Below are 11,722 nucleotides of genomic sequence, written 5' to 3'. Positions count from 1 at the left end.
CACAGAAAGTAAAAAAAAAAAAGCAACAAGGAGAAAATAATCAATTACCAATGATGAACAAGAGTGCCTTTGGCAGCTGGAATGCAAACTCTTTGACAGTTGTTAGATGTGAACTCAGTAGCTGAGCATCATGATTGCTACATGAGCCATCTAATGAGAAGTGGAACATTGGCCAAAAATGCGGAAAAATGCACTCAATGTTTGGAGCAAGTGTTTCATTCAGGTTGTAAGTCTGCTTCGGATGGTTGCACCTGAGGGTGAGGCAGGTTTTGTAGCACACGTGTAGGTGGCACTTCTGGAAACATGTATGCAGGTTTAACTCTGTGGGCTGAGACAGTAACAGCTTTACCATTTAATAGTATATTCAGAGTACATGCTCCTCTTTTTTACAACTTGATGTAGACCTGTGTACGGAGATTGTAGTGATGATTGGACACTGCCTTTACATAATATGAAATGCACGCATGTTTGCAAATCATAATGCTTGTAGGTATGTGTCCTTCCATGTCTAAGCTACAAATTTAGCTACACAGTTAGAGAAAAGGAAACACACACATTCATCCACACAACCAAGAACAGCTCACAGACACATGACTGCTATCTCAGGCAGCTCATGTGTGCATGAAGTGTGCTTGCTTGTGTGAACGAATGTGCATGTCTCCTTTTCTGAAGAAAGTTTTGGTCAGAAAATAAATGTGTAACTGTCTTTTCATTGTGCCTGTCTGCAACCCAGTGTGTCCTCTTTACAGTGAGATGCAATCTATTTTTTCCTTAGATTGTTGATATTCCAACATGGAGCTCTTGTTATTATAGTAGGGTAAATTATATAAATTTTATAATGTCAGGAAAAGTAATAACTGCCATACAAATACAGATACCACACTTCACAGGTGACACTGGGTAGCTCACTGCATTAGCTATGTGAAGACTTCAGGACTGTTTTTGGGCACATATTAATTTAGCTCACTTAAGAATTTAATCACTTCATTAATCATCAAAAATAACTATGCTATAGGATGACAGAATTAATTGAATTATAGGTTTAGAAGTAGACAATACTTAGATAAGGCCCAATTAATTAACCTGGCTAGATTAGATGTGTAGTACATTTAATTAAAAGTAAACTCTGTAGAACACCATAGTTTTAAGTACATTAGTGGCAAGAGCAGGAAACATCCTATAAGATACATACTGTACATTCCTGCTAACCATTAGAATTAGGAAATTTTCTTTGTGCTTACATGGATCACAAAGTCATTAAGATACTTCTCATAGTATTAGACAAATAAGGTCAAAGCATGTTGTTAAGGTTTGCAGCATGATATATGAATGAATACTTGTAAGTCAATAAAATTAGTTTGTAGCTATTTTACATAAAGTTTAGGTTGTTAAGAAGCAGTGTCTCAGAAGTGTGGAAGGGGTGGCATTATGTAATGCTGGGCTTGAAGTTCTTGATGTGGTTATGCCTTTTAATTGTAATCTTTTATGGAGCATCTGTAGTAGGAGGACTTTCCAAGGAAGCCTCTCACATCATGAAGATGCCTGGAGAATTACTTATGGCTATTATTTTTTCTGGGTCGGTATGGACTCCATATTCGTTAACTGACTGTTACAGAGACAAATTATTTTTTCTTTACTTTCTTGTTTAAATGATTTTTTATTTTATTTTTAGAGCATAAATAACAGAACCTGTGATGGTTTGGGATGTGTCCCTGTGTGGTTGTTTTTAGACACTGTTTTTGGACAGCCCTGAGGCCATTTAATTTTTCAATTTTTGAGTGGATGTCAGTTCACTGTACAGTGAAACAGGAACTTGGAAATATTCTGCAAATATTTGAAACATTGAACTTTAACTTCATTAACTACTGGATATTATTATGATGGGGATTTGTGTTAACTTTTTAAATTATTCATAAGTTGAGAACTTTAAGGCAAGATTGCTGAATTTCAATTAACATAATTCAAATTTAGAATTTTGAATACTTTTGAGTTATGGTGTAATGATTTAAATGATACTTGCTTATGTTTCCTTCAAACTTAGTGCCACATGACCCTTGTCCACAGAGTGAAAGATACTGAGAAATGCTAATCTGAACCTGCATTACAAATAAATAAACATCATTTAAAAATACAACTACATAGCCCTATAGTCAGCATTTCAGATAACAGGAAGAAGTGTGTGGCAGAGGATACTTCCCTTTATACCAGTTATCAGGCCTGTGGCGTAGAGCGCCATAAATATCGATATTTGTTCTGTGCGCAAGTGTGCTATCTTTGAGGAGAGGGCTTTGGGGCAGGATGTTGGACGCTAACGGCAGTTAGTCTCCAGACTTGTATCTGTGTAGAAGCTAAGTGAGAATAAATCTGTATATGAGAGAATTCTAGTTGTTTACCTACAACTATACCATATTCCCTCAGGCCTCTTGCTATTTCAATCACATATAGAGGCCAGGAAAGATAACTGTTTGCGTGCCTCTGTGTGAACTGTAATTAATCATACATAGGAATAAAAAATGCAGAAAACAAACAAAGACACAGTAACATACACAGTTCACACATAAATTCATGGCATAAATCTCTCTCTCTCTCTCTCTCTCTCTCTCTCTCTCTCTGCCCCTAACATACAGACACAAAAATTTTGATTCATGCAAGGTTTCCACAAAGTTTCCCTTCATTGTGAGGCAATTCAAGAGCTGGTAGCCCTCTTCAATTTATTCCCAATTGGGAACCTCTCAGTCCCACTACCAGGTTGCCAGTGATTTGGCTGTAAAGAACCAAGAGAGTATAATGGTCCAGATCTCAAACAGCTTGCTCCGCAGGCAGATAGTACTTTCAGAGACATACCATGGCAGTGTGTGCTCACCACCTCAGATGGATGATAAGCCACATTTGATCACAGATTGTCTCCCCACCTGGAGAACATTAGTACTGTAAAGACTGCGATAGCAAAGCTATCATGGGCTCATGTCTGAGATTCTCTCTAGTATACATGTAGATATGAAGCTGGGAACTCTAAGTCATGTGGGTTGTGCAGTGGACATGAATAGTATGTGCAGCAGTTGGTGCAATTACAACATCTGTGGACAGCAAACTTACAATGGCAGTCGTGCATTCGTCACTGCATTTCAGCCAACAGTGACGGAACAGCATGACTTCAGCTGCAGTGGGCAACTATGGATTTGTGAAGGATGGCAGTCATAACATGAAAGATAAGTACAAGAAGCACTGCAATTGGTACAGTGTGCTGTATATTTGATGCACAAGATGTGGTGAGTAGGATGGTGATGTGTGTCAGTTAGTTTAACTAAGTGATTTTCTGTGGTGGAAGCTTGGTAAGTTGTTGAATGGTTTCTATAGCCTGGTCCTCTTGCAAGACTGGGTGATGGCATCAATAGTCATTCACGAGCAGTTTTCCTTTCTGTATTTGGTAGTGTTCAGAGCCTTGGCTTGTAGAAAGGATGACAGTACATAGCAGTATTGGCTGTGCTTGTTAAATTGCAGAAGAGTCATATGCAAGGAACAAGGTACAAGAGAAGAGAGTAACAACACAATGGAGTGTGAGTGTCTCTCTAGGAGAAAGAGATAGGCTCATAAGATAGAGATTTAGTGCAATAACAAAAGAGTGCTACAATTTATTTCTTTTCTTTTCTCATCAAGGATATTTCATTTTCCAAAAGCAAACATATGCTGTGTGGAGGAAACCAGATAATAAGGCCAGAGGAGTTGGGGGGATGGGAGGAAGTGTGTCAAATTGAGCAAAATTTTTAAAAAGACTATAGGTTGATAGTGCACCATTGTGGAGCTATGGCCTTAAACAACAGATGAAAGTTTGTGAATTAAACTATCTTGCCCCAGCCAATACCAGTTATACTGAAGGTTGCAGTTAATGATTACATTAGCTGAAGATAATAACTTCAGCTGAGCACTCACAGCTAGGCAAACTTTAAGTTCCTATCAACAGTTGGTTACACTGGGCAAGGATTTGCTGTGATTTTCATTATTAAATCAGCTACATTAATGATGCTGTAATGCCATTATTTTGTGAAGATGATAAGCTATATTGGAGAAACAGCATTGTAGTAAGACAGCTGATGTGTGGTACTGCAAGGTGCAATATTGTTAATAATGAAATCTAGAGAGCACATTTCCTAATTTTTGTTTATGAACAAAGAGCTTTTGATTGTGTAAATCATGAAATTCTGCTAGACAAGCTCAAATATTGTGACATGAGGGGGACTGTGCACAAATGGTTCAATTCGTACCTAACTGGACGAGTGCAGAAAGTTGAAATAAGCAGTTCTCATAATATGCAAAGATCAGCACATTCCTCAAACTGGGGGAACTATCAAGAATGGGGTTCCACAAGGTCTTGGGTCCTTTGTTGTTCTTAATGTTGCTGATGATACAAGTATAATAATCACACCTGACAAACAAGAATTAACTGATGAAATTGTCAATACTGTCTTTCAGAAAATTACTAAGTGGTTCCTTGTAAACAGACTCTCACTGAATTTTGATAAGACACAGTACATACAGTTCCATACAGTGAATGCTATGACGCCATTAATAAATATAGACCTTAATCAGAAGCATATAGCTAAGGTAGAATATTCCAAATTTTTAGGTGTGTCCATTGATGAGAGATTAAATTGGAAGAAACACATTGATGATCTGCTGAAACGTTTGAGTTCAGCTACTTATGCAATAAGGGTCATTGCAAATTTTGGTGATAAACATCTTAGTAAATTAGCTTACTACACCTATTTTCACTCATTGCTTTCATATGGCATCATATTTTGGGGTAATTCATCACTGAGGAATAAAGTATTTATTGCACAAAAGTGTGTAATCAGAATAATAGCTGGAGTCCACCCAAGATCATCCTGCAGACATTTATTTAAGGATCTAGGGATATTCACAGTAGCTTCTCAGTATATATACTCTCTTATGAAATTTGTTATTAACAACCAAACCCAATTCAAAAGTAATAGCAGTGTGCATAACTACAATACTAGGAGAAAGGATGATCTTCACTATTCAAGATTAAATCTAACTTTGGCACAGAAAGGGGTGAATTATACTGCCACTAAAGTCTTTGGTCACTTACCAAATAGTATCAAAAATCTGGCAGATAACCAACAAGTATTTAAGAAGAAATTAAAAGAATTTCTGAATGACAACTCCTTCTACTCCATAGAGGAATTTTTAGATATAAATTAAGAAAAAAAAACAGAAAAATTATTAAAAGAAAATAATAAAAAAAATAAAAAAACGCAAAAAATAAAAAAGTTGTTATATTAACTTAAGTATGTTGTTAAATTAATTTAATTATGTCATGTATTGGAAAATTTGACTCGTTCCACATCATTATGAAATATCGTATTCATGATCCATGGAACTAGTATTAATCTAATCTAATCTGAACTTTTATTCTAGCAAGTACAATAGACCAGTGAGTGTGAACTAAGGCAATGGTGAAAACAGAAATTAAATGTTAAAAGCTCTATTTTTTTCTCAAATCATTTGTTTACAAAAAAAAAAAAAAAAAAAAAAAAAAAAAAAAAAATTCTCAAAATTCCTGACCCCAACATCTCCAGAAAGGTGACATTATTGGAGAAATTATTGGTGCACCTTCCTAGAAATTCCAGGCATGTTGCAAATGATTGCTTTGTTGTTGTTGTGGTCTTCAGTCCTGAGACTGGGTTGATGCAGCTCTCCATGCTACTCTATCCTGTGCAAGCTGCTTCATCTCCCAGTATGTACTGCAGCCTACATCCTTCTGAATCTGCTTAGTGTATTCATCTCTTGGTCTCCCTCTATGATTTTTACCCTCCAATACAGAGTTGGTGATCCCTTGATGCCTCATAACATGTTCTACCAACCGATCCCTTCTTCTAGTCAAGTGTTGCTATGGCCTCAAAAATTCTTCCAACTGGATCTTCACAGGTGTTGACTGTTGATTGGTGTCTAATAGGTATGGTACTCGATAGACCCCTATACAAAAAGACCAGTGGTGCTAAACTGGGCAATGTGGGAGACTACTCTTGGGAACCATTACATCCAATCCAGCTGTGTCTGAACATTTTATTCAAATGTTTCATGACCGTGTGAGTGGAATGCATCAGAGCACCATCCTGCTGGAATGAAATCCTTTGGCATATGCAGAGAGGAACATCTTCCAACAGTATGGGCAATCCTATTGCAAAAATTGTAAATAATTGCTTCCATTTAAATGGGTAGATAGTGTGAAAGATGCAGTCAAGTTGCCATTAACAATTCCTGCCCACATTTCATTGAAATCTTTCTTGATGTCCATGTTCTTGAATGTAATGTAGAGAAAACATCCATCCAGTGTTGTCACTAGTTTTATTTGACAGAACTGTTGGCTCCACTTCTGAATTGTAATTATTTTGTAATATCCTGCCAATAAGGTGCAACTTCCTGGCTGGCGTAGAAGTGGGAGCCATACTTCCAGTGCAGATGCAGGGGTTTCAAGAGTGCTTATTGTGCAAGCTCATTCTGGCTTGAGCCTCCACACAGGCAATGGCATTGAATGGACACCATACTGCATTATAGGAGGTGTCATTTACATTGTTCCAGGATAACTGTGAACAAAGTAATCAAAGATGTTGACTTGAAATGTGGAGTGATCAGTAATTTGATCAAGGAGAAGTTAAAAGAAGTAAAAAGAACTGCCCAGATGGACATGATGTTGGGTCCCTTTATTTTTGTTGGCATTAAATTGAATTTCAGTATCAACAATGCTGGTTCATTCTTGCATGGCAGTGGTCAGATTACTGTTGCACTGGTGAGAGCATCTGACCCGAAAAAGCCAAGCCTTGAGCCATTTGATGAGAGAGATGTTATAAGACAAGGCATATTGCTCAACTGGGCAACAACAGCTTTGGAAGACCTGCTTATTTATCAAATAAGGCAACGTCTTTGTATACGAGAAGCAGAAGGAAGGTGTCTTCTTCAGAAGGCATTTATATTTGTATGAAAGGGGGAGTATGTGAAAGGTTTTGAATTAATTGAAAGAAAGTTGCTACTTACCATATAGTGGAGATGCTGAGTCAGAGATAGGCACAACAAAAAGACTTTCACAAGTCTTTTTGTTGTGCCTATCTGCGACTCAGTATCTCCGCTATATGGTGAGTAGCAACTTTCCTTCTCATAATATTGTTACATTCCATCCTGGATTTTCCAATGTTTAATTTTGAATTAATTGGTGATTTTGTTGCCCATGTGTGACAGTTGTGGACCTTAAATACCACTGGCTTAGTAAAAATAGCCTCATTCATAAACAGTAGGGGAAATTCACATTGTTGAGATGTGTGCAGTCTTAATCCCCAGGCACAATAGTTTGCTCACATTGGTAATGTTCTACATTAAAAACTTGGATCTTTTTTGCATTGTAATGATGTAAACTGTTTTCCTCTGCAAACATTCCAAACAAGTTGATAAGCGAGATTGATTTTGTGAGCTATTGTTCTGATGCTGTCTGAAGACATTGCATCACAACACTGGAGTATCTCTTCATAATGCTCCAGAATCCCATGTCAGCCTTTTTGGGTGCAACAATGACCATTTCCATCAAGCCTTGTGTTGAAATGTTCAGCATACCATCTTACTGCACTCACAACACTGCATGCCACTGCTCTGTAAGATATGTGAATGTTAGCTAGGTCATTGTTTGGGTATCTGTTTGTGGTGACTCCAGCACTGTTTGGCACACAGCAACAGGTGCAGCAGAGGAACCACAATCACAGCAGCAGCTTAGTTGGACAAAATTGTACTGCTAGACACATCTTCGCTCACTGGACAAACTTCCACACAGCTGTCACTTTCGTTTTATGCCTGTAGCTTCACAATGCTGGATTTTTAACCTACGGGTATTGGGAAAATTTTGCTTGATGATGTCTGCTACCTTGAACTGACATTATTGCCTGATAGTTTATGTCCAGCCTGTATATTAAGGGTAATGTCTTTGATGAAAAAGCATGTGGACATCACTTAATGACACAGTCACATTTCTGTGAATGTTTCGGTATTATTCATGTTGATGCCTAATTTCAGGTTGGTCTCCACACATTCTAGATGCAGGAAGTGAATAAAAGACAACTGATTATATCAAAATTGTTACTATGTATTTATTTATTTCTGTCTTGTTTGATTGTACACTATTTTGGTTGTTATTCGACTTGATGTTGGTGAACAATAAGTCTTAGTTGAAATAGCCAACTGAGGAAATGGGTAGAGGTAGTGTCAGGTGTTTGCTATTCTAGATGTTATTTCACATAGATTTATGGTTGATGCAATAAGATTATAGTAGTTTGTATATATTACGAATATAGGAGACATGCAGTTGGTTTCTAATGCAGTTATAACACACACACTATAGAAATATTACAGAGTATATGCCTGTATATGATGATTCTGATCTGATGCTAGCAGAGATTTAGTGGTGCTAATTTCCTTGCCATTTTACAGTGTTACAAGAGAAGAAAAGTGGGGTATTGTGCGTTTAAAAAATACTGGGTACAGTTGGTGGTCCTGCATAAGAGTGCAAGCCCCGCAGGAAGCTGGTGACAGAGTGGTCAGAGGGGCCAAGCAGCTAACTGCTGCGAAGAGTTGAGTAAGTCCTACAAGAAGCCTTTGGAATTGCCACCTAACTGCCATAGTGTGTGTCCATAATGGCTGATTCGGTTTAGCAGCCAAAGCTGGTGAGCCACATTTGACCATACATCGTCCCATCAGCTGGAGGACTGTAAAAATCTGGGTAGAGTCACAGCATGTCCAAACAAGATAGCACCTTTCTACTATTGACCAATTTTACTGTGCTCTCTCTCTGTTGTGTGGCTAGGGTCTCCTGTCGGGTAGACCATTCGCCGGGTGCAAGTCTTTCGATTTCATGCTACTTCAGTGACTTGCACATTGATGGGGATGAAATGATGATGATTAGGACAACACAACACCCAGTCCCTGTCCAGAGAAAATCTCTGACCCAGCCAGGAATCGAACCCGGACGCTTAGGATTGACATTCTGATGCACTGACCACTCAGCTACCGGGGGCAGACTCTTACTGTGCTGATGTAGTACAACCAACTGACACACACACAAATCAGTTCATTGTCATGACTTACACCAGAGGTAGAGTGTCACATCACTGCCTTGGGGCACCATCTACAAGAATCAAAGCAGCCAGTGCACCCTTTTAAAATAGTGATAAGATTTTGACCATTGAGTTTATGTTACAAAGAACAATATTAGTCCTTGTGCTCAAGTTTTTCCTGAAATAAAGACAGAATACTGTATCTGTTCATGATACTCACCGATAAGCTAAACACCAACTCAAACATCAGTCTTTGAAATGGGAAGCAATTGCAGAATGGTGAAAGTACGTGTGTCTTCTAATTTTGCAATTGCAGAATGGTGAAAGTACGTGTGTCTTCTAATTTTTCCTGAAATGTTGCTATTTATGCAGGTCATTCACAATGCCTCTTTCCATCACAGTCCATCACTCAGCATTTCCTCCCATTGCAGTCCTCTTCAATTTACATAATGCTTTGCCTGGTCCCTCTATCTTGTAACTGGTCTTCTTCCAGATTCTGCCCATTCTAGAGATTCTCTTGATAGTCTTTCTCTTCCCATTCTTTTAACATGGCCAAATCATTTCAGCCTATTTCTCTCCATAGTTTCTTATAGTGAACTGATCTGAAGCCCATTTCATTTCTTATTCTGTCCCTTCTTGTCTTACCCAGGATCCCTCATAGGAAGTGCATCTATGTCACTTGTATTTTACTTGGATGTTCCTTTGTCCAGGTCAAAAATTCTGGTCTGTAAATCAAAATTAGTAGCTGATATGATTTGTAATAATTTGTATATCACAATCTTTGCTTTGGCAGGAATTTTCCAATTCCTAATTGTGTCTGATACACAATAATAAAATTTTGAGAAATTTTCTATCTTTTCTGAAGTTTATTCCTTCATGTTTCCTTTCCTGTGTAAATCATGATATTTACAGACTTGACAAATAATGTGCATAGATTTGAATAATGTGTTATAAGGTAACTGTAAGTCAGATTCCTATTGTAATCATTAAGAGATTAAAAGAACTTAGCATATAAAGTAGGTACATTTGGATGACAAGGAGTAAAACGGCTGTGATTAGCATTTTTGTGCTAATTGTCAATAAGATAAATAAAACTTGGCACATGAGATGAAAAAATTTGAATGATGTGTAGTAGTTTGCTGAAATTGGTATCTAAGAGAATTTGGAATAGTTATCTCAAATACCTGCTTTGCTCAGCTAGGGGAGTGATATGCAGTGTTTCAAATACTACTAACATTGAACAAGTAACAACAGGTGTGTGTGTGTGTGTGTTATTTCAATGTGTTTATGGTAATTTTACTTTGTCATGTTCACAGAAACATGTTTCTTTTTTTGTTTCATGTGGAGCCAATGGTAATAGTGACAACAAGGTATCAACTCCCCCATTATACATGGGCCATCACAGTGCCAGTCATCATGATATATATACAGTCAGTGACCACAAAAAGATGGCAACCAGATTGTGAAGACGATCTCCGTTATTTAACATTAAAGAATAACTGAAACAATGGCCATTGAACTCAAACTATATGAAAATATAAAGAAACAGCTTATATTTGTCTTATTTGAGAGTTCATTGTAGGATATTTTAATGAAGAACAGTCACTCTCTGTATCAGAACTTCATTAACTAGGGTCAAGAAGAATTAACTGAAAAGAACATAACTGAAGTTGATCATTTTTATTTTAAGAGAATGTTGTTTACTAGTAATCCAAATCTGAAAGTAATTGTCAGTCAGCTGCAAGCAAGCTAAAGTGAACAGAAATTTGCATGAAAATTAGTGAAAATCATTGTACTCGTAGATTACAATCTGAGTTTATAATATAACTGTGAGCAGGAAACATTTACTTGGGGAGATGTAGAATAATGCTCTAGGAAATAATTTGTCTACTGGGAATATACTCTTTGATATTTTGCTAGTAATATGAAGCTACATAAGTAGTCTTAATGAATTTAGTGTAGAAGAGCTACATTATGGTGTTTCTTCATTCCATATGGACAAAATCTAATGCAGGCAGTCAGGGAACTTTTGATATTGAATTGTGCTTCATGTATGAGTGCAAGAAAAAAGGGTTAATACTGAACTGAAATTAAGAAAACATGATAACCTTATGGAACACAGTATAAGTAATCATGGTAATTTTACTAACAACTGCTGCACTCATTTAAAGAAACAATACAAGCTTTTTAAATTCTACGCGACTGTGATACAATAACTTCGTAGGACTCCACAGTCTGCAATAGTGGTTCATGTTATCAAACAACTGGTGGTAGAGTTGTGTGCTTATTCAGTGTCTGAAATTCTTGGCTTGACAACTTGAAATGAGGAAACATCATATTTGGAAAACATCCTACAGATTACGCCCTCAGGCAGACAAGCAAGGAATTTTCAAAAAATTGGTACAGATTAGTAGGTATTAGTCAACAATCTCTAAGTACACAGTATCTATATGATAAAGAATCTTTGATTTGATTAATGAAAATAGCATAGGCCTATATTTCCAGTAATTGTATGGCCATATAACTGTCTTATATGTGGACTTAAGTAATGTACTGTGAAGGTCATTGAAAGTTTTTGAGACTTCCTGGTTTGCCAGACACTGTTTACT

Source organism: Schistocerca nitens, chromosome 4 (genome assembly GCF_023898315.1).
Source record: "Schistocerca nitens isolate TAMUIC-IGC-003100 chromosome 4, iqSchNite1.1, whole genome shotgun sequence".
Lineage (NCBI taxonomy): Eukaryota > Metazoa > Arthropoda > Insecta > Orthoptera > Acrididae > Schistocerca > Schistocerca nitens.
Note: the sequence above shows the minus strand (reverse complement) of the source record.